General features: G+C 44.0%; 1 pseudogene across 1 annotated transcript in view; it reads left to right on the top strand.

Moving 5' to 3' along the window:
* Positions 1-370: 370 nt before the first annotated feature.
* The window catches only part of LOC147701550 (uncharacterized), a 59,173-nt pseudogene continuing 37,353 nt past the window's right edge, over positions 371-22,190 (top strand). The window contains exons 1-2 of the transcript XR_015297362.1: positions 371-466; positions 6,765-6,870. The product of XR_015297362.1 is annotated as an uncharacterized LOC147701550 (transcript). The remainder of the gene's footprint in view (positions 467-6,764; positions 6,871-22,190) is intronic.

Below are 22,190 nucleotides of genomic sequence, written 5' to 3' on the forward strand. Positions count from 1 at the left end.
AAGTTTAAATACACAATGTTAAAGCTTTGACAGTCTAACAATGAAAATCTGTGGAAGAGGATGGGGGGGGGGAGCAACTTTTCAAACCACCCTATCTGTTCTGTATTAAGACTACAACTGGATAGTAGTGGTCCACAAGTGAACCAAGGTACACTGGTGATGTAGGAGAAAGGCGAGACAGGTACTTGTTAGATATCACCAGGTCCCTATTCTATCCGCCTCCCAGATGTACGAGCCTATAGGGAATTTATCCAATTATAAGGGCATCTCAAAGGTCCTGGGAAGGAAGGAATGAATATTTTCAGAAGGTAAGGTGCACATGTTGAGGCATGCACAATAACATGAGGGGAAATAACACATGGCTTAAAGAATGGCGGATAAAAGAAAGAGAAAAGCAACACAACCAAGTTTCAAACCATCTATTTTGAACATAAGCTGCAGGGGAGAGGTAGACAATGAGACTCTGGTAATAAATAAATATATAGGTGTGTAGAGCAATCACACAGAAATATGCCTGAGTGACTAGCGTCTCGCCTTTGAGACTTTATAAGTATTTAGCCATGCAGCACATTTCCCTGTTGCTGCCACATCTACTGTTCTTTAACATAGCAATGCATTGAGAAGTACTTGCAGTTTTATGGCAGGCTGCCAATCCTGCCAGAATGGGGTATTAAGGTTATAAATGCAGGCATGAGTCCGGTTTGCTCTCCTGTAATCATAGAAAGCGTTTGTCTGTTTATTCAAATATTGTTGCCCCTTTAATGGGATGGGACAGAAATCTGTTCATGCACTGGGCAGCAACACTTGTGCACGTGCATGCACAACTCAGCCGATGCTGAGAATGCAAACCTGTGTGATGAGGATATTATGCTTGGATGGCAGAGAGCATCTGATCTGCTCATTGGGTGCATCATTTGTGAAAATGCACATCAGTATCTACCACTGCTGCCAACATGGTGATGCTGGCAACACTCCGTCATGAGCAACAAAACACCCAGCAAAACTGCGGGAGGCCAGTGTGAGCCTGCAGGGCAGCGGTCACCAAGAGGCACTTCTGGCATGCCCTCGGGCAGTTAGACCCAGCTCCCAGGAACTCATGTAGCAACTGCAGTGCAGAGCTACCAACCCTCTGAGCGTTGAGACGGACAGAAGAGATGTCATAACTATTTTTTATCCACTGTATTTTATTCATCCTATCTGCGTTTTGTGGGCCCTGGTTAATAGAAAGTGTGTACAGTATCAGGTCGCTTTTGCATCAGAGTCAACCCGTAATGTCTTGAAAATAACATGCAAACAAGCATCACATGATGCGAAAAAAGGCTAGCGCATGCGCAATGTAACTCACTACATGGCTTACGCTCCACCCCTTCTGATACCCGAACCGCAAGTAAGAGAACCAAAAACGAGAATTTCCCCTAAATACATTAACATTAATTAAAATAACAAAAGTAAACACGTTGTTTCCTGATACAATGTGAAAAAATAAAACGCGACCGCCAATGTGAAGAACGAACGCGTCCACTTTACAACATGCACCAGAAATGCAAAGTGGTAAAATATAAAGCGCAGTGCATTACAAATAAAACTTTTGCAAAGACTTGGCCGTGGTTACATGTAAAGCACATTGGATTTCCTTCAAAAGAGCGCAATAGTAAGATATTCATAGCAGAAATCTGCTTAAAAGTAAACATGCTGTTTCTGATTAAATACAATTCCCTTTAAAACATAATCACAACTGAGACAATAGTGAGATGTCAATAAGCATTGTGGCAACAGAGCAGAGCATATACAGCACCAACGACAAGCAGGGTTCCGAGCACATCACAGCACCGAGTTGGTGATGCTCTCGGTGCTGGATGAATTGAGAGGCCTGGCTGACGGTAAAAAACCGAGCGCCCTGATTTTATTAGACCTTTCAGCGGCGTTCGATACCGTCAGCCATGCACTGCTACTGGAAAGACTGAGTGACTTTGGCATCAAAGGCTTGGCTTTTGGGTGGTTGCAGTCGTTTCTGTCAGGAAGGACACAAAGAATACAACTCGGAGAAGAAATCTCCGTAGTGGGAGAGTTAGAATGTGGGGTGCCTCAGGGCTCTGCCCTATCCCCACTGCTGTTTAATTTATACTTACAGCCTCTGATTGCCTCCCTGGCGAGTATGGGCTGCACAGTATACAACTATGCGGATGACACGCAGTTGTTGCTGAGTGTTGACAATACAAACGCTGCCCAACTCCACACTCAGAATATCTTGAGACACACGGTCCAGTGGATGACAGGAAACCTCCTAAAAATCAACCCAGATAAGACTGAGGTCCTGGTGATTTCATCTGCCACCTCACCATGGTGTGACCTCTACTGGCCCGCAGAGCTAGGTCCAGCCCCAAAACCCAGCCTGAATGTGAAGAGCCTGGGGATCAAATTGACTGTGACCTCTCTATGGTCAACCAAATTTCCTCAGTAGTGGGCAGCTGCACTAATATTATCCGACAGTTACGGAAATTAGTGCCTATCATTTCCCAATCTATGCTACGTTCCATCGTCGCAGCCACTGTGATCTCACGTATAGATTATGGAAATGCCCTCTACCTTGGCCTACCAAAAACCCTGACAAATAGGCTACAGGTGGTGATGAATGACGCTGCACGTCTTATCTTCAGACTGCCAAGACGCACTAAAGCATCCCCCCTGCTACAAAGTCTCCACTGGCTCCCTATCAAGGAGCGAGTGGAATTAAAAAACTTGTGCATAGCCCATAAAGCCATCTATGGCATGGCGCCCGCATACATTAAAGACCGTCTGGCAGTGTATAGCCCAAAGAGGGCTCTCAGATACTCAGACTCTCAGCTACTAGTCTGCCCTCGGTACAAACTTGCCACCAAGGGCGGAAGAGCCTTTTCAGTGCTGGTTCCTCACCTATGGAACACATTACCTGAGCCACTACGTAAGGAAGGAAACCTCCTACGTTTTAGAAAGGGGCTGAAAACGCTGTTATTCAGGAGAGCCCTATGAGCCACTTAGGCTAGTGGATGCCCTCTGTATTGTCAAAGTTGTTGTTTTACCATCTTTCCCGAGCGCTTAGAGGCCTGTAGGTGATTGAGCGCGCTACAAATCAAAAATAACAATAACAATAACAACAATACCTGCTTAGCTGTGGAAGTTAAAAAAAGAATGCTCAAACCCAAATGGAAAACAAGCCTGGGAGTGGTGCATGTGTGCGCCCGCAGTCTTCACTTTTCAAGCACTGGACTCGTGCTTGTGGCACACCGCTCCGTGCTTCCGCAAGGTGGATGCTGCCACAAGCACGTGTGCAGTGCTTGAAAAGTGAAGACCGATGGCTAAAGGCCCTCCTAGGCAACGCATGCACGCTGCCTAAGCGAGACCTAGAAAGGGCGGGGGTGAAAGAAAGCACAGTGGATTGGGGAATTACAAACATGAAACATTAATTATTGTCCTACTCTGAATTCAATGGGTCATGAGAATTCAGTTATTGTAGCATTAGCCAGATACACTAAAACTATTCCGGAGACAGGTGCACAAAAAGCATCTGGTTTAAACCACAAGTCCTATGAGGCACAGCTGAAAAATGATGTAAGCAAGTGAACAGTAGAGTAGAGATGGAGACTAAGGACACATACAACCACCTGAAGCAAATACATTAATAAAGGGGGCTCATAATGTCTGAGTATGAGAGTCGTCAGCATATCATACCTCTTCCAGATGTAACTCCTTAATTATTAAGGGTGGATCAGTGTCCAGGAGAAAAGAAACATGAGCATCCCTGAGGCAATTCATCACTTCCTCCTTTGGACTTGGGTATATGTATACCACTCGCTTATCTTGAACTTTCGGTTTGTGTTTCCTGGCAGAATAAGAGATAGAATAAGAGCTAAGGGTTTTCAGTATAACCGATTTATATGAATAGTACATTTTACGTAAAAGGTACTAAATGAAAGTAACTGCCATTTGCAGTCAAAAAGGCAAACACTGTCATGGTGTTCATGACAATTTGTAGGAAAGACTTAGGGGCATATTATGATTGCGGTTTTCCCGCATCCTCCAGGCCGGCGGAAGCCACCGCCGGCCCGGAGGATGCGGGAAAACCGCTGCGGAGCCTCCACAGACCCACCGCCAAATTAGGATGGCTGGTGGGTCTGGTATTACGTCCGCAGCTTTTCCGCCCCAGTCGCCTTCCAACCGCGGCGGAAAAGCACTTACATGTCTGGCGGTGTCTATCAGACACCGCCAGGGATATTAGGATGTCTGCACTTCTATGCTTTTCCACGGCGGCTTTTCCGCCGTGGAAAAGCATACGGACCTTCACTTCGGGGGCCCATTGCGGGCCCCCTGGGTGAAGGGGTGGTGGGGGGTGCACATGGGAGGTACCTATGGTACCCCCCTGCATTTGCGTGCACAAAGCAGCAGGCACCGCTGAGTAAGCAATGGTTGTCCATCGGTCCTAGTCCTTACTAGAAGGGCTGGTGAGTTCAGGTCTATGGAAGATTTCAGAACAAGTCAGGATACATTTATGGACCTCTCTCTGAGCAGCACTCTTAATATTTTAGCCCCCTAATGGATACCACTCATCAGAGATCACAGATGCTATATTGAGAATCAGAAAATTGATTCCTAATCTTAAAATCATGCAAAATGATCCAAGGAGTTGCGAACATTCTAAAAATGTCATATCCAGCCACAATGAGAATTTGAGCTACAGACTAAAATGTTTGCTCTGTCTAAGTTCGTTTGCTGTAGTTGTGTTTTAGTGCTATTGAATAGAACACTGTACACTGTACTTACATCAGTACAGCAAAAGCATACAACATACAAATCTACACCACACAACTAGTCTGTTTTTTGCGACAGGTGAACAAGGTGCGCTACTTGATCAAAAAAGGGGGGCCTATTCACAAATTGTATTTTGCAATATGTAAAGAAGAATTACAATAGTTTAAATCTTGTTCTCCAAAATGCTTTTCACAGACCTATTGCTGAAGACCTTCACTTTCACCTCTCATATCTTTTCTGTGAAGAGGTCTCTGCCATCTTTTTCGTGAAGAGACCACCGCGGTTGCAGACATAGGCATGCATTTGAGAAGTAAATGTGAGAGGGACAAGGGAGAGTAGCTGAAAAATAGAGAATATTTACTACTAAATGGGTGGAGCTTAGAAAAATGTATTTGGGCGTTTAGAGAGGGACATGCTAATACGAACAAACACCTAAAAATCAATAAGATCACTGCTGTTGCTACAGTCCTAAAGGTGTCAAAACCGGTGTGAATATATTCCATCCCAGCCTTGGAGTAAGTCAAGCATTACACATGAACTCTCAGAGGTACTGAATCACACTCCCACTGAAAACAGTAGAGGCATGAAAATAAAATAACACCCCACAGGACCTAGTGGTAAATTAGTTCAATTATTTTGACTACATATATTTTTCTGAATGTAAAAAAGTGATAGTTGATTGTTAATTATTGATTTTAGTATTCAATAAATTAATAATATACTTTAAAACATTATATTAAATGTTACATTTAGTAAAAATTTAAAATTATTTACCTGTATTAAATATTTTTAACACAATTAACTATCAATCAATCTATCTATCAATCAATAGCTTCAATCAGATGGACTGTACTGCTTCTCTTTTCTCTTTTTTCTTAATCAAATACACTTTTATCAAGTTGTTAGCTGTTTATTGAATAGTATTTTAATCCATTTCTACCCTTGAGAAACACAGAGGTTGAATTATGAATTGTCTACTGAATGATTGAGAGCTGGGAAAAATTAGGATAACAGCTATTACTTCAATTTTATTTGTAATTTTAAGCACTTTGACAGACTTTATTGTTTAAATAAAGTATATTCTGACAATTAACTACATATTAAATATAAATAAAAATATGGAAGTTGGAATGCTTTTAAATTATCGTTCAAAATTTGCATCTAATAATTACATTATACATTAAATTTAATTGTTTATTTTGATGAGTTGAAGTACTGTAACATTTTATTTATATTTTACATTAAACCATGCTAATGTTATCTATAGAATATTAAACTTCAGCCATTTCCCATTGGGAGATCCCCAAACCATGGCAACGATCTGTGCCTAGGTGGGCAAAGTTACAATTAGTAACTCTACACCTGAAAATTCTGTTGTAGGAGTCTCCACTCCTGATTGTAAAGGTGTGGAGACATGCAAGTCTAATCTTAGATGTGAAGTTACACTCAGAAATAGTGAGGAGGCAGAAGTCCCTGACTCGTCATAGAGTGGAATGGGCTCAGTGACACTTGCTTAATCCACCTGACTCTGTGATGAGGCATCAGTGATAGACACTCGACCCATGCCCATCAGGGCGTGAAACTGAAGTACAATGGCCCAAGGCTAGCAGTGACACTCCACCTTGTCATGAGGGGGTGGACCACCAAGCACTTTGCCTGGCTGAGGATGTGCCTACAGCATTACGACATTTTCATCTCAGATAAATTCAGCTCAGGCCGCCAGGCGCCTGCACATTTAGCACATTGTACTTTGCCTAGCTGCATGACCTGAGAAAGAAGCGTATAGGCCAGGCTGATCTTTGCTCAGCCTGACAGGCACTCTTCACGTCAGGAAAAGGATGGAGGGGGAAGGGCCGCTCCTTCCTTAAGGACAGTCACTGCTATAAGTATGTTTTTTAAACCTTCATAAAAACTGTATGGAAGAAGTTGGCTTTGCTCTAAACCCAACGGTTTTTGTTCTTGACCTTTTTTCTCTTTAGTGTTTGGGTGTCACATGTGCCAAACCACCAACCTGCAAGATAGGTGAAACTGCAGACATTCTGGAAGGTTCCGGGCAGGACCCCTGCTGTCCCGAGTACGAATGCAGTAAGTAGTTGAGTGCATGCCAGATAAAGCGTGTTGTGCTGGGAACTGAGTCTAGCACATGGAGATGTGCAGGGTTTTACAAAGACTTCCCAAACCCAACTATTAAAAACTATGGGGCATATTACAAAGCACGGTGTTAACATTATCGCCAATTTAGCGGCAGAAAACTGCCGCTAAAGCGGCGATAATGGGCTTGATAATACGCCGTAGAGAATTCCCATAGAAGCCCATGTTCACACCAGAACATGGGCTTCTATGGGAATTCACAAGGGCGTATTATCAAGCCCATTATCGCCGTTTTAGCGGCAGCTTTCTGCCACTAAAGCGGCGATAATGTTAACGTTGTTTCTTGATAATATGCCCCCATGAGAATTAACTTTCTAACATATGGAATTCTCCAATTTAAAAGATTTAACAAAAGAATGTTATAGACAAAGAAAACAGTCGCCTTTTGAGAGTGTAGAGGAACATGACAAACTTTTTTACTAAATGTGTTATCTCAAACCTGGCAGGGTTCATCGCTACCTCAGATGTCAAAGACCACCTTATTTTTCTATCACTACCTAAATTCTCAGAGTCCAGCTCTAACCATCGTTCTCAGGGTTTATCCAGCTTATTTATCACTTCATCAGTTCTCAGGGTCCACCCAGTCTGTCCTTAAAAGACAAAGCTCCCCAGAACTATCGTGTCCATCTTTCTCTCATACTGTTTCAGCATTCTGTGCCCACACAGTCCATTACGCATGTCCCACCACTCTGTGCCCAGGCATTCCGTAGTTTTTGCTGTGTGTGTCCTAAATTCAATTGAGTCCTCCTGGCATCGTTTCGGATCTCGCTGTGCATGTCCCTTACATCTTTCATTCTCTCAGGTCCAAAGGCATATCTCCCTCTGCCTGCCTCCACATTCTTCCCAATCCAGTCTATTGCTGACTGTCTGAGCTCTCAAGGCCAAATCTATCCATACCTCTTTGTTTCAGTCCGATACAGTCTATCTATCTTAGCTGCCAGAGTGTAGCTAGTACATCCCTCTTCATCTGAACTCTCATTTGGGCCCATTTTATCCATCTCTCACTTCGTCAGCTCTACTGGCTCAGCACTCTGAAAGGCTCCTTTATGTCATCACTACCTAAATTCTCAGAGTCCATCTCTAACCATCTCAGCTGTTAGCGTCTTTCCATTCTTCAATTCTTTGGGCCCAAACAGTCCACCTGTGTCTCAGCTCTTAGGGCCCACTCAGTTCATCTCGCTCTGCCTATCTTCTCAAAACCCATCCAGTTCTCTTCTCACCGTCGTATTTGGGCCCATCCAGTTCATCTCCTGCTATCTTTCCTCTATGGGCCCATCCAGTTCACTTCTTATTTTCTATTTCTTATGTCTTTAAGTCCAATTTGTTTAATTTTCCTTAACAGAAAATCGGCACACTACAGCTATTTCTACCATTTTGTAATATTTATTTGTTTCAGCTAATTGAGTAGAATCACACTTCTGACCCATTGAGACTATCTCGAATAGTGGGTCTTCTCAAAGTGTTGTCAAGATATAGAGCACATTGTGCGGGGATGGGGAGAACATGTCTTTCCACGCCTCTGTCCTTATTTCTCCAGGAACAACAATTCACTTGTCCAAAGCTAACACCTATTGGGGAGTTACATGACTCTCTGCTATGCAGGCTGTGATGTACAAATACACTGTCACTCCTCTTCCATTGAACTGAGGCATAGGCGTCCTTCAGAGGGTAACACCCGACTGTGCCACCCACCAAGTACCTGTTGGTGCCATTTTTTACCAACACTGCCACATAGGCATCCTGCCATGCTTAGCTGTGTTGACCAATGGCTGAGCCACTTATAGTTCCTCAAACATTACATTTCACTTCATGCACACCATACTAGCTAGCGTTACACCCACCTCTTATGGGCAAAAACATGCTCGTCCATAGAACCCACTGGAAAAAGGATAAGAGGTAATCCCTATAAAACTGCTTATTGATGATTATACAGTCTGATTGGAGAGACCTATATTCTTGCAATAGCTGTGATCTTTGCAGTTGATTACTTACTTTTTGTACAGACATATCTGTGGAGAAGTGTGGCTCAATGGTTAGAGCGGCAGACCCTGATGCAGAGGTCTAGCCCGGGACCGGGGTTCAATTCCCTGCCTCGGCCGGTCTTGGGCTCAAAAAATTCCACGGACCTGATAATTCTCGCCTCGGTGCCTATTCCAATCATGGAGTCCCACTCTGCAACTCTGGACAATAGCTTGCTTAATCTCCACAACGGCCCCCACAACACTAAGGATGCCTGGCCTCCACCCTGGGGGTGCCCAGGAGTGGACGCCTCACAGGGAAAGCCAGGACGGGTTCCACAGCGGTATTTGTACAAGCGCCTTGAGACCCTTGCGGGTGAATAGTGCGCTATACAAGTATCAATTTTTACATTTATCAATTTTACATATACATCTGGGTTCAAAGCCTGTTGAGAAACTGCTATATTGGAACAGACACCTTTGTCTCCTTTTGACCCGCTCCATAATTTTGAATCCAATCCCGTTTTCCCGCTCTCGTACCTGCCTTTCCTGCCCACAGCGCGCACTCTATCCCTCAGAGCTCATCCAGCATCATGATATAGACAAATGTGAAGAGCACCTCATGGGTTGACATGTTCTCCCACTCAAAAGGCGCCACTTTTCTTTGTGTACTTCAACCCACCATCCTCCTGTTCACTAAAAACCAACAGGCAATGCATGTTTTAATTTGGCCTTGGTTACAAATGTGAGAGCCATCGCCCTTGATACTGTCCATGACTTCAGTCACCCTTTTGGAATCCTATATCATAATGCTTTCACCAACTTCTCTGTCCACTTTAGTTTCTTGTCCTTTGGTTGATGTAGTTTAGGATTACACCCCATCGTGAATTTAGCTTTAAATGTATTTTTCAGCTTCTCATGTGTCAGGATCAGTCGCCTGAACAACTTCAATATATGTGAGCAGCATAAGTAACCAGCGGAGGTATGAACCAGCCAGAAGTTCCCTAGCGGCTCCCCCACAATATATCACATTTCAGAAAAGCCTCCCCAAAGTAAATGTTGCTAATAATAAATCTGCACCTCTACCATTCCGGACACTTCAGTGCAGGCCATTTTCTTCAAAAACAAACCAAAACTAATGCGACCAGAAGTGTTCTCCTGATTTACCTTCTCCAAGCTCACCAAAAGGGGTCTTTCCCTTGTGTTTTTTTAACCTCTCTCACACACACACACTTGCGGGGAATGAGATTTTGATATCAATTTATGCAATTTAATAATTTATCTCATTCGTCACTTTCGGATCGAGTTTTATCTGTCATTGAGGAAAGGACCACCCCCGCATCGGTTAGACAAACCCCATTAACTGACGCCACTCTGAAGAACCATTTACAACTGATGAAGTTTCAAAAGTTTATATAAGATTAATTTGAATACGATACAATCCACTCAGGATAAACTCTCAAAGTATACAAAATACAAAATCAATTAAAATATCAGCTGCTTAAGCTTCGGTGTGAAGTGGTTCCTTCTGCGTCATCTGCAGTAAGATAAAATCTCATCAAGTTAATCTGTCCCTACTCTATGCTATGTGACAATCCTACTTCGCAAGTTCCTTCCCTAAAAAGTGTCAGCAGTTTGACTTCCAAAGAAGTTCAAACTCTCTTTAGCCTCTAAAGGAAAACTTAAGTTTCAGAAGCAGTACCCTATCTGCCTACCCATCCGCTCTCTGAGGGTCCTCGGCCTACTGCTCCCTTGCGCTCTGATGTCTCAGCGCATCTGCTCAAGGCATCTACCTTTGCCTTTGCTCTGAGCAATTCGTCTCGCTGTTCCTAATCTCCCAATTGCTACCTCCTCCCCGGGGTGCTGTCCCTAAAATACACAATCACCGTGTGGGTGGAACGCCCCTTGACGCCCACCACGGACTTTCCCCGATGATGTCAACTTCCTGCTTCTTCCATTGGTCCACTCCTTGCGTCGTCCGTTAAGTTGACCCTTCTCCTTTGGATGTCATCTTCATCATTTCATCGTCGACATTTATCGATTCTTTCAGATCATGTAACATATGAAACTTAGACAAGGCCTTAACTCTATGTCTCTTAACTTGACCCTGCTAGGTCCTGTGAATGGTCTTGTCAAAACATAGTCTATATTCAAAGTGTCTCTCCTCACGTTCGAGCAATAAGCTCCGTCCGGCATTGTCACCTTAAATCTAACAAGTGCTAGACTTCTCGGCTCTCATGTCCACATCAAGCTATTTACGACCTTCACAAGACCACTAAATTACATTCATGTGACTATGCTCCTTCGAACTCTTGACCAGTTAGGTTACAAACACAAATGACCTAAACTCTTCCAGCATTTTCTACAAAAGCCCTCTACACAGTATAACCTTTGGCATACATTTATATATTCGTACTTTAGCAAAAGCTTTAGTTATACTTAAACATTCTACATCAAATATATGAAATACATAGAATACGACTGTATAGAATATAACCTATACATTTTCCTTGGTTACATCTTTATATAAGTTCTCTTATACATTTATCCACGTTCCTCCACGTTTACACCTTCCCACGTTATTTCTTGCCGCTTCTCCCAATGTAAAGTTACACATTTAAAGTTATACACGTACACGAATTCTACTGTGCACGTTCTACATTTCATACACATTTCTACATCTACCCATCATGTATACGGGTCTTTTAAATCTAATGCATTTTAACGTATGAATACATTTACATTCCCTATACCATGTTATCACATTCATTGGCCTTTATACTATAATCGCCAACTTTACATTACGATATGCATTTCGTCCCTACGTTTATAACATATACGTCTAGATATGGTTACTATATACTTTTCGTTCAAATTGCGCTCTCTCAGTTCCCCCCTTTGATGACTTTTAGGAGTCATCACTAAAGCAATTTGAACGCGTCCATTATATAGAACTAGTTACATCAGTTCCTCTTTTTATCGATTCAAGTGTTCTCAGACTTTTATACTGTCGATCTTGTAGAACAGCTAGTCTCCTTTCTTGGTCTCTCATCGATCTTTGTAACTGGTTCGACCTATACCATTTATACAATTTTACTAATCCTAATAATGTAATTATACAAATCACTACTATTAATACAGGCTTCAAAATATACCAAAATATACTTTTGCCTATATTAGCAAACCAACTTCCAACTTTTCCCACTCCATTTCCTACTTTTTCCCAAACATTTACTTTTGATAAATCTTCGATTTCTTGATGAATCTGTGTAATGTTCTGTATGACTTTCTCAAGTGGTTTTGAATTATCAGGAATATAAGTACAACATTCCTGAACTTTCAAAGCTTTACAAACTCCGCCTTCTTTTGCTAATATTACATCTAAAGCAAGTCTGTTCTGTAAAACCATTGCTCTAATCGACTGCATTTCCCCTTCTACTAACATTAATGATCTTGCAGTGCTGGCAGACAATCTATCCACGACTGTCGCTAACCTTCTAATCTTAACATCGTTAAGAATCAAACCTAACAATGGAAACATTGCTCCAAATACATCTCCTACTACTTCTGCATCTCCTACTTCCCTTTTCGTTCTCCTCGAAGCCTTTCCTTCTATGATCGCTAAATCCTTTGTATGATATATTTTGGGGAAGACAATTGCCAAGTAACACGAACCATACCAATTGTCTGGAAGTTTTACATAGGCATTTCTCCCACATACAAAATATACATTCGGAATAGCTTGCATCCCTTTCATAAAATCCTTTGTGTAGTACTCCAGTCTGAAAGAGTGCTCACAACTAACTTCACCTACAAATTCACTCTCATAATACGTTTTGCTTCGAGTTAAACATAACTTTCCTTTCTGCGTTTTATCCAATGCTATTGGACCATTGCTACCTTTCTTTTTATGTGCCTTCTCTTCTTCTGTCCAGTCTATTTTCCATTGTCCTGACATTTTTAGAATCTTCTGCCGTCTGCATCGATCATCTACTTGTGCTATAAACCTTTTCTCTACTTCTGATACTTTGCAAGTCAGATTATTTCTACGTGCATATGATGTATCTAATGTGTCCCAAGGAAGAAAGAATTTAGCTAGTCTATCTTCCTTTTTGTAGTAGTCCCACTTATTCATTTGCTTATAATTCGGAACTTCAGGCAGTACCGAATCATAATTTGAAAAGTAGTACTCAAACCCTTCTCTACCATAAAAAATACTAAGCAGTAAACTACATGTGATCCCATAAGTCAATGGGAGATGGTGATATCTAATGCCCTCATCTACTGAAGCCGGCAATTGCATACAAACGTAGCAATCTTTGGCCTCCATGGCATCGATATATTCATACAATAATTTGGCATATGCATTTGACCTAAAGTTTCCCTGTGACTCGTCTATGTGTAATCTACGAGCTTCATCTGTAAGTAACGCCTTTTCACGTGTAACAGTGCTCTCCTCCTTCTTTCCCACAAGAGCAGGTTTCAAGGTCGTTACAATTTTTACATTTGCTATTCTTTTATCATTCTCATGTCCTGTCATGTAAGATATCGTTACTACTATGATTATGAGAAATATCACTATTGCTATAAGTGTACCTACTATACATCTAGCTTTTCTGTTTGGGTTGCCGTTCTCCATGTTATCAAAACAGCGTACCTCGTTCTCTGGCGAAAGTTCTCTTTCCAGTCTTTAAAGTGCTTTTTATCAACAGGTATCTTTTCACCACAATGTCTTTTTCTCTTTTCAGCAGCAGACAACCCTAGCCCTTCTCCGTCCTCTAAATGTAATCCCTAATTTTATTCTTCTTTCCACTCGGCGCTAGGTTATCTTCTTCTTTATAACATAAGTACAAAAGTCTTTTATGCATCAACAATTATTGTCGGACCTGCAGCTTTCACAACAATAATTAACAGTTCAAAGCGAATAACCTTTTCTTCTTCTTCGGTCATTTGCTGACCAACTGTTGGAAATTGTAGTCTTTTTAACACTAAATCTTGGATTTTACTCAGACGTGGGGGTATAGGAAGTGTGAAAGTCAGTAACCCCTCAGTCTCGAGTCCAGGCGCCAACATCCATATCTCCACTGCCACAAATGGATCGAGATCGATTACTTTCACGCTCTTCACTCTCCCAGATTTCTGTCCCCAATACATCTGCTAGATAAGTCCACTCTGGGGTGGCGTACCTTCTGCAGGGCACACGTACCCTTCTCGATCTTCGTGGACTCTCAGTTCCTGAATCTGTCGTCTCGTCCTCCTGATCCGATTCTTCAGCGATCGGGGCAAGAGTTCTTTCCTTCTTCCTTTCCGAACTTGGCCTTTTCCTTCTCTCCGGCCAACTGGCTTCTTCACTCTTTGTCTTTCCGCTCCTTGTTCCAGGAACTGTCTCTTGGTCACTCTCAGTTTGTCCGATATCTGTGTCGGATTCCCAATTACTTTCTTCTCCTGAGGCAACTTCGGTCCCACTCGTGTCCTGACCTTCGTCGCCCTGTTCCAACACAGTTTCAGCTTCTTCGATCACCTCCACAGCTTGACTTTCCCCCTCTATGGCTTCTCCGCTTCCCGCCGGATTCTCATCCGAGAGAGGAGCTGTGTCTTCCGGAGGTGTTGGCACTTTTCGGGTGTGTGAGGCATGTATCCAGTTTGGCAGACCTCCACACTTCACTGCAGTATTCGTTACAAGTATGACTTGAAACGGCCCTCGCCAACGCACGTCTAGGCAGTTCTTCCTGACATGTTTCTTCACCAGGACCCAGTCTCCTGGACTCAGATCATGGCACAAATCTTGTATTGATGGAACCTCTGCAGCCTGGACCTGGAGGGACACAGAATTAACGGCATCAGATAGTCCCTTGCAGTAGTCCAAGATCAAATCGTCTGTGATGTTCACTAGCGCTGCAGTCGGAACCGATGGCAATCTCATAGCTCTCCCCATTAGCACTTCATGTGGAGAGAGGCCTGTTCTTCTATCAGGTGTGCTACGTATACTCATAAGAACTACTGGAAGTGCGTCTGGCCAACTCAGGGATGTCGACGAACAAACTTTAGCCAGTCTGGACTTGATAGTACTGTTAATTTGCTCTACGATCCCTGAAGCTTCTGGTCGATAGCTGCAGTGTAACTTCTGATCGATATTTAAAGCTGAACATAGCATCTTCACCACTTCGCTATTGAAATGAGTTCCTCTGTCCGATTCCAAAGAGGATGGCACCCCAAACCTCGGTATCAACTCTCTAAGTAACGATTTTGCTACTGTAAGTGTATCGCACCTACGTGTAGGGTAAGCCTCAACCCATCTAGAAAATATACAAACAATCACTAACACGTATCTGAGTCTGTTGCATGGAGGCATTTCTATGAAGTCAATCTGCATCCTATTGAAAGGCCCCCCAGACCTTCCTATGTGACTCAAGGTAACTGGTGTTCTCTTACCCACATTTAGTTGCTGACAGATTGTACATCGCTGACACACTGCTTCTGCCGCTACTCTAAATTTAGGGTTAAACCACGTTTGTCTGAATACTCTCACCATAGCATCTCTTCCTATGTGTGCTGATCCATGCAATTTCCTTGCCATTGGACTAATTAGTTCATTTGGTAAAACTGCCCTTCCATCGGCGGACACCCAGAAATTCATCTCACTCTTTTCGCACCCTGCTGTTTCCCAGCCCTTTTTCTCATCATCTGGTGCATTTTCCTGTACTGCTCTCAGTTCATCCCATGTATCCACCGTGTCTAACAACATAGTCAATTCAGTCATTTCCTGGATTCCCCCCACTTTTGCATCAGTGTGAGAATATCCCTGCTCTGCGCAATAACGCGCTACCTCATCTGCATATTTATTTCCTAGTGATACAAAATCCGTGTTTTTGGTATGAGCTACACATTTGACCACAGCTATGGCCATTGGTTTTTGTAAAGCCTCTAACAGTAGTTTCACGAATTCTCCATTCCTAATAGGAGAACCCGAGGAGGTCATGTAACCTCTTTGAAACCACAACTGCCCGTAATCATGAACTACGCCAAATCCATACTGACTATCGGTGTATATAGTGACTCGAAGTCTATCGCCTGCTAAGCAAGCACGAGTCAAAGCCACAATTTCAGCTACCTGTGCGGAGTGTACTCCTTCCAGGCAAGCGGCTTCTATAACTCTGGTAATCGTGCATACTGCATAAGCTGCTCTCAGCTGACCGACATCGTTTCTTACGCATGAACCATCAACGAAGAAAATTTCGTCTGGGTCTGTCAATGGCTCATCTACGATATCAGGTCTCGGTTTGGTACATAGTTCAGTCACATCGAGGCAGTCATGTTCTGTACAATTTTCGTCTTCTACTTCATTCGGAAGTGGCATCAAGGTTGCAGGATTCAAGACAGAGCATCTCTTTAGGGTCACATTCTCGGCAGCCAGTATGACCTGCTCGTAGCGTGTGAGCCTGCTGTTCGTCAGATGCTGAGTCTTCGTCCTTGTCATTAACAGTTCTACAGAATGTGGTACATACACTTCTAACGGATGACCCATAACTACACTTTCAGATCTTTCAATGCTGACACCCGTTGCAGCTACGGATTTGAGACATCCGGGCAACGCTGCGGCTACTGGATCTAATGTAGCCGAAAAGTACGCCACTGGCCTGCGCGCATCTCCATGGACCTGTGCTAATACTGCTAAAGCGCATCCCTCTCTTTCGCAGCAGTAAAGCAAAAATGGTTTGGTGTAATCTGGCATTCCTAAAGCCGGGGCACGACATAAGTCCTCCCTCAGCTGCAAAAATGCCATCAAACAATCTTTGTCCCATGGTACCGGATCACTTACTCCTTTGTGCGTCAGTTGTAATAACGGTTTTGCCTTCAGTGAGAAGTTTGCTATCCACTGTCGACAATAACCGACCATGCCTAGAAACATCCTGACTTCTCTTTGTGTTGTAGGCGCGTTCATTTTCATAATCGCCTCTATTCTGTCTGGAGACACCTTCCGCTTTCCCTTTTCAATCCTATGGCCCAAGTATTGCACCTCAGTCTTACAATATTGCAATTTACTTGGAGACACCTTGTGCCCGTTCTCAGCCAAGTGATTTAACAAGGTGATGGTGTCTTCCTTGCAAGCTTCCTCAGTTTCTGACGCAACTAGGAGGTCGTCTATGTACTGGACCAGAACTGAATTCTTGGGCAGTACTAGACTCTCAAGATTCCGTTTCAATAACTGGTTAAAGATCGATGGGCTCTCTGTATACCCCTGAGGGATACGACACCATGTTAGGACGCGATCTTCCAGCTTGAAAGCGAAAAGATATTGGCTCTCTTCATCTAATGGTATCGAAAAGAAAGCCTGACACAAATCTATCACTGTAAACCATTCAGCTTGGAACGGTATCTGAAACAATATCACTGATGGATTCGGTACCACTGGACAACATGAGACAACAATGTTATTAATTTTCCGAAGATCTTGCACTATTCTGTATTTTCCACTAGGTTTCTGCAAACCCATGATCGGGGAGTTACATGGACTTCCCACGATCTCCTTCAGTATTCCCTGCTTAATCATGGATTCGATCACAGGTTTGATCCCTGCAATCGTCTCTGGCGTTAGCTTATACTGTGGTGTTCTTGGGTACTCAGCATGGGGTCTTACCAAGATTTTTACCGGGTCTACTCCTTTGATCAATCCAATTTCTTCCCCAGTAAAATCCCATACCTCAGCTGAGACTTTCTCTCTTAGGTCTTGCGGAAGCTCCTCCACTGTTAAGGTAGGATAAAGTTCCACACATTCCCTTGAGTTTACAACTTTAAAATCTGCGTCCTCATCATTGGTCTGCACTTCTACTCCCTCAGGTGTGCAATGTATCGTGCAATTCAGTTTGCACAGCAAATCCCTCCCTAATAAGCACACAGGACTGTAGCCGAAAAGTACGCCACTGGCCTGCGCGCATCTCCATGGACCTGTGCTAATACTGCTAAAGCGCATCCCTCTCTTTCGCAGCAGTAAAGCAAAAATGGTTTGGTGTAATCTGGCATTCCTAAAGCCGGGGCACGACATAAGTCCTCCCTCAGCTGCAAAAATGCCATCAAACAATCTTTGTCCCATGGTACCGGATCACTTACTCCTTTGTGCGTCAGTTGTAATAACGGTTTTGCCTTCAGTGAGAAGTTTGCTATCCACTGTCGACAATAACCGACCATGCCTAGAAACATCCTGACTTCTCTTTGTGTTGTAGGCGCGTTCATTTTCATAATCGCCTCTATTCTGTCTGGAGACACCTTCCGCTTTCCCTTTTCAATCCTATGGCCCAAGTATTGCACCTCAGTCTTACAATATTGCAATTTACTTGGAGACACCTTGTGCCCGTTCTCAGCCAAGTGATTTAACAAGGTGATGGTGTCTTCCTTGCAAGCTTCCTCAGTTTCTGACGCAACTAGGAGGTCGTCTATGTACTGGACCAGAACTGAATTCTTGGGCAGTACTAGACTCTCAAGATTCCGTTTCAATAACTGGTTAAAGATCGATGGGCTCTCTGTATACCCCTGAGGGATACGACACCATGTTAGGACGCGATCTTCCAGCTTGAAAGCGAAAAGATATTGGCTCTCTTCATCTAATGGTATCGAAAAGAAAGCCTGACACAAATCTATCACTGTAAACCATTCAGCTTGGAACGGTATCTGAAACAATATCACTGATGGATTCGGTACCACTGGACAACATGAGACAACAATGTTATTAATTTTCCGAAGATCTTGCACTATTCTGTATTTTCCACTAGGTTTCTGCAAACCCATGATCGGGGAGTTACATGGACTTCCCACGATCTCCTTCAGTATTCCCTGCTTAATCATGGATTCGATCACAGGTTTGATCCCTGCAATCGTCTCTGGCGTTAGCTTATACTGTGGTGTTCTTGGGTACTCAGCATGGGGTCTTACCAAGATTTTTACCGGGTCTACTCCTTTGATCAATCCAATTTCTTCCCCAGTAAAATCCCATACCTCAGCTGAGACTTTCTCTCTTAGGTCTTGCGGAAGCTCCTCCACTGTTAAGGTAGGATAAAGTTCCACACATTCCCTTGAGTTTACAACTTTAAAATCTGCGTCCTCATCATTGGTCTGCACTTCTACTCCCTCAGGTGTGCAATGTATCGTGCAATTCAGTTTGCACAGCAAATCCCTCCCTAATAAGCACACAGGACTAGAATCGCAGATCACGAACTGATGTTCGTCACTGTAATTTCCTATCCTTACCGACACTGGTTCGGTCAAGGGATTTGTCATCCTTTTGTTCGCAACTCCTACCACCTGTACCGTTTCTCCTGACATTGGCAGACCCGGGACTACCGCAGATCTCAACGTAGATCGAGTGGCCCCTGTATCCACCAAAAAGGTTGTAGGACATCCCGCTATTTCAGCCTCTACGTATGGTCCTCTCTGATCTACTTCCAAGGCGGCTCCTAGAGTACAGTCTTCGTCCCTACTCGCCCGCTGCCCTGTAAGAGGATCAACGTAGTAACATTCCTCTCCTCCTACAAACAATGGCATCTGTCTGTAGGTTTTTCCTCCGTTCGTGATGCGAGGTGGTTGAGGAAACGGGGCTCGAGGAGTCTGAGTCCCCCCTTTGACAAACCTGCCCTTCGGGACTGTGGCTCCCTTAACCACGTTGTTCTGGACCTCTTCCTCCTCCTGCTCTAATTCCCCTGACTCAACATTGTAAGGACACTCGCGTCGCCAGTGTCCCACCTCATTACACTGATGGCATCTCGTCGTCTTTTTCAGTGTCGCGATATCCATTCTCGGTCTCGGTCTTTCTTCCTCGTCTCTGCTCTGATTATTCTGCTTCTTTGCCTGCGTTCCTGTTCCCTGCTGCCGCGGTTTATCCTTTCCAGCAGCTTGCATTTGCACTAGCATTAACTTTTCTTTAAGCTTCTTTGCTTTAGAGTCTATCTCGTCACTACAATACCTTGCATACCTCAGAATCTCGTCTAAAGGTTTGTTCTGCCAACAGATCAGATGCTGTTGGATCATTAGGCATATTTCTGGTCTTAATCCGAGGACAAACTTTGAAACAAACTGTCCTATGTCCTTGGGATCCATCACATCTAACCCGCTGTATTGCTTGAATGCTTTCAGCAATCTTTCGTAAAACTCATGCACTGTCTCTTTCGGCTCTTGGGTAGTCCGATCTATCTTTACCCAGTCTATGTCTTGTACCGGTACTTTCTCTTTTAGCCATGTTATTACTCTCTCGTACTTTTCCATGACTCTATCAGATGGACCATTCGTCCGGGTATCTCTTGATGGCTCACGAGTGGGCCATTCGACACTAAGCTTGCACGCCGTCCATAGGTCTCCGGGTACTACGATATCGAACAGTGTGTTCAAATCAACCCACAGTACCTTTGAAATCTTCACGAATCTTTCTACCTGCTTATACCACTCGACAGGATTATCTCTAAGCTTTGGGAAGGAATTGGTGAATGCCGCCAAATCCCCCCTAGTCCAAGGCACATGAACGTAACTTCCGTTCGCGATTTCTCGCAAAGGGAAAGCTTCCATTCGCATCAAGTCTGTGTCCTGGGAACCCTCAAGTACACTCCGTCTAACGGAGCCCTTTCTGGACCATCTTTCCTCCCATCTATCTAGATCTCTCCATATTCTGATACTTACGATCAATTCCCTTATGTGTACTTTCAGCGCGATCGTTCTGCGGTCATCCAAATCCTGATCTGTGCAAGTTAGCCTGTGGTTACTCTGTAAAGCCTTAGTTCGTGACAGGTCTACCATGTACCTGTTTGCTAGATTAGATAAGTTCTCATGAACTGACCTCGCTCTTCGAGTAATATCTTTGGATAGAAACAGTATCTCATCTGGTGTATACAAGTTTAATCTCTCTAATGCCACTGTACCATCAATCAATTCATCCAGATCTGCCTTCAAACTCATCACATCCAGCCGTTTCGCTTTTATTTCGGCTTTCAGCGTTTCAGTTCTATGTCCTTCTCTCATATCCCTCTCACCTCCACTATGCGCCCTTCGCCTAAGCACAGGTGAGTTATGAGGAGTCTTCCTTCCATCTCTTTGTTCCCACCCTTCCAGATCCCAAGCCTTTCCATCGTCCCGTGGGGTGTGGTGGAATAAGGCTCCTTCCCCCAACCCTACGTTCCGATTTTTCGACTCGGTTTCTCCAGATGTGAGATAGGATCCACCGTTCTGTTCTAATCCATTATAACTTGCTTGTTGTCTGGTGTCGCTTAACAAAATGAAAGGCCCTCGCCGATCCTCCGTGTTCCCGTGATCTCTTTCTTGATCACCGGATGCATGGCGAGATGTTCCGCGACTCCCTGAATTCTCATGACTCCTTCCACTGTCCCCGGATGTATGTCGAGACGGTTCGCGACTCTCCATATTTCCGTGACTCCAATGTCTCGCATTCTCACCTGGGGCATGGTGTGTGCACCTGAAGGTATTCTGGTACTCCTGTGTCCTACGTTCCCCTTCGCTGAAGGTGACGCGAGGCACTTCGCCACACCCTGCTCTTCTGTCTTCGCACATTAGCCTATTGCTGTTATCAGTAGGATAAGTATCTCTTCTGCTCTCTTGGCTTCCTCCCTCCCACTCGGGGCTGCTTTCGCCAGCTCCACAATGAGAGAGAATCCTGTTATCCTGCTCTCTCCACTCAGATCCTGTTTCTAAACTTTTATTCCGAGCCTCTTCGACCGCATCCCATTCTCTCAGGTATTCCCTTAATTCCTTATGGGTTTTCGGTTTTGGTCCCCTTAAGTCCATTGGTCCTCTTCGACCTCCCTGTTCTACCCTGGGACCTGCTGCGGAATCAAATGGGGTACTCCGACTTATTGGTGCTCGTATCTGCCTGTGGGAATTCATCGTGGCATTCCTATTCTCCCCTTCTGCTCTTTCATTGTCCCATCGTGCCTGTTCCTCCTGCTGGACCCCTTCTGGGTTATAGATTGACACAATAGGGCCTATGGTGACCGGGACCTGCAAAGCGTCCGGCATTTGGTATGTCCTAGCGCATTGCGTCTCCGGCACCTTCTGGACCACAAATCTTCCCACCACTCTCTGTTCGGGACTAGCTTGGGGTATTTCTACGGTCTTAGTAGCGTCCCACTCTGATACCGGGATCGACTTATACTCTCCCCACCTAGTTCCGTCTACTTGCGGTAATATGGGACTTGCAAGTTCATCGCTATATGGAGGTGGTTTATCTGTTAACAACCTGTCTATTAGATCCTCCTCCGACTCACTTTCCTCATCTTCCTGTTCTAGAGGTTTCCTTCCTCC

This window comes from Lissotriton vulgaris, chromosome 7 (genome assembly GCF_964263255.1).
Source record: "Lissotriton vulgaris chromosome 7, aLisVul1.2, whole genome shotgun sequence".
Lineage (NCBI taxonomy): Eukaryota > Metazoa > Chordata > Amphibia > Caudata > Salamandridae > Lissotriton > Lissotriton vulgaris.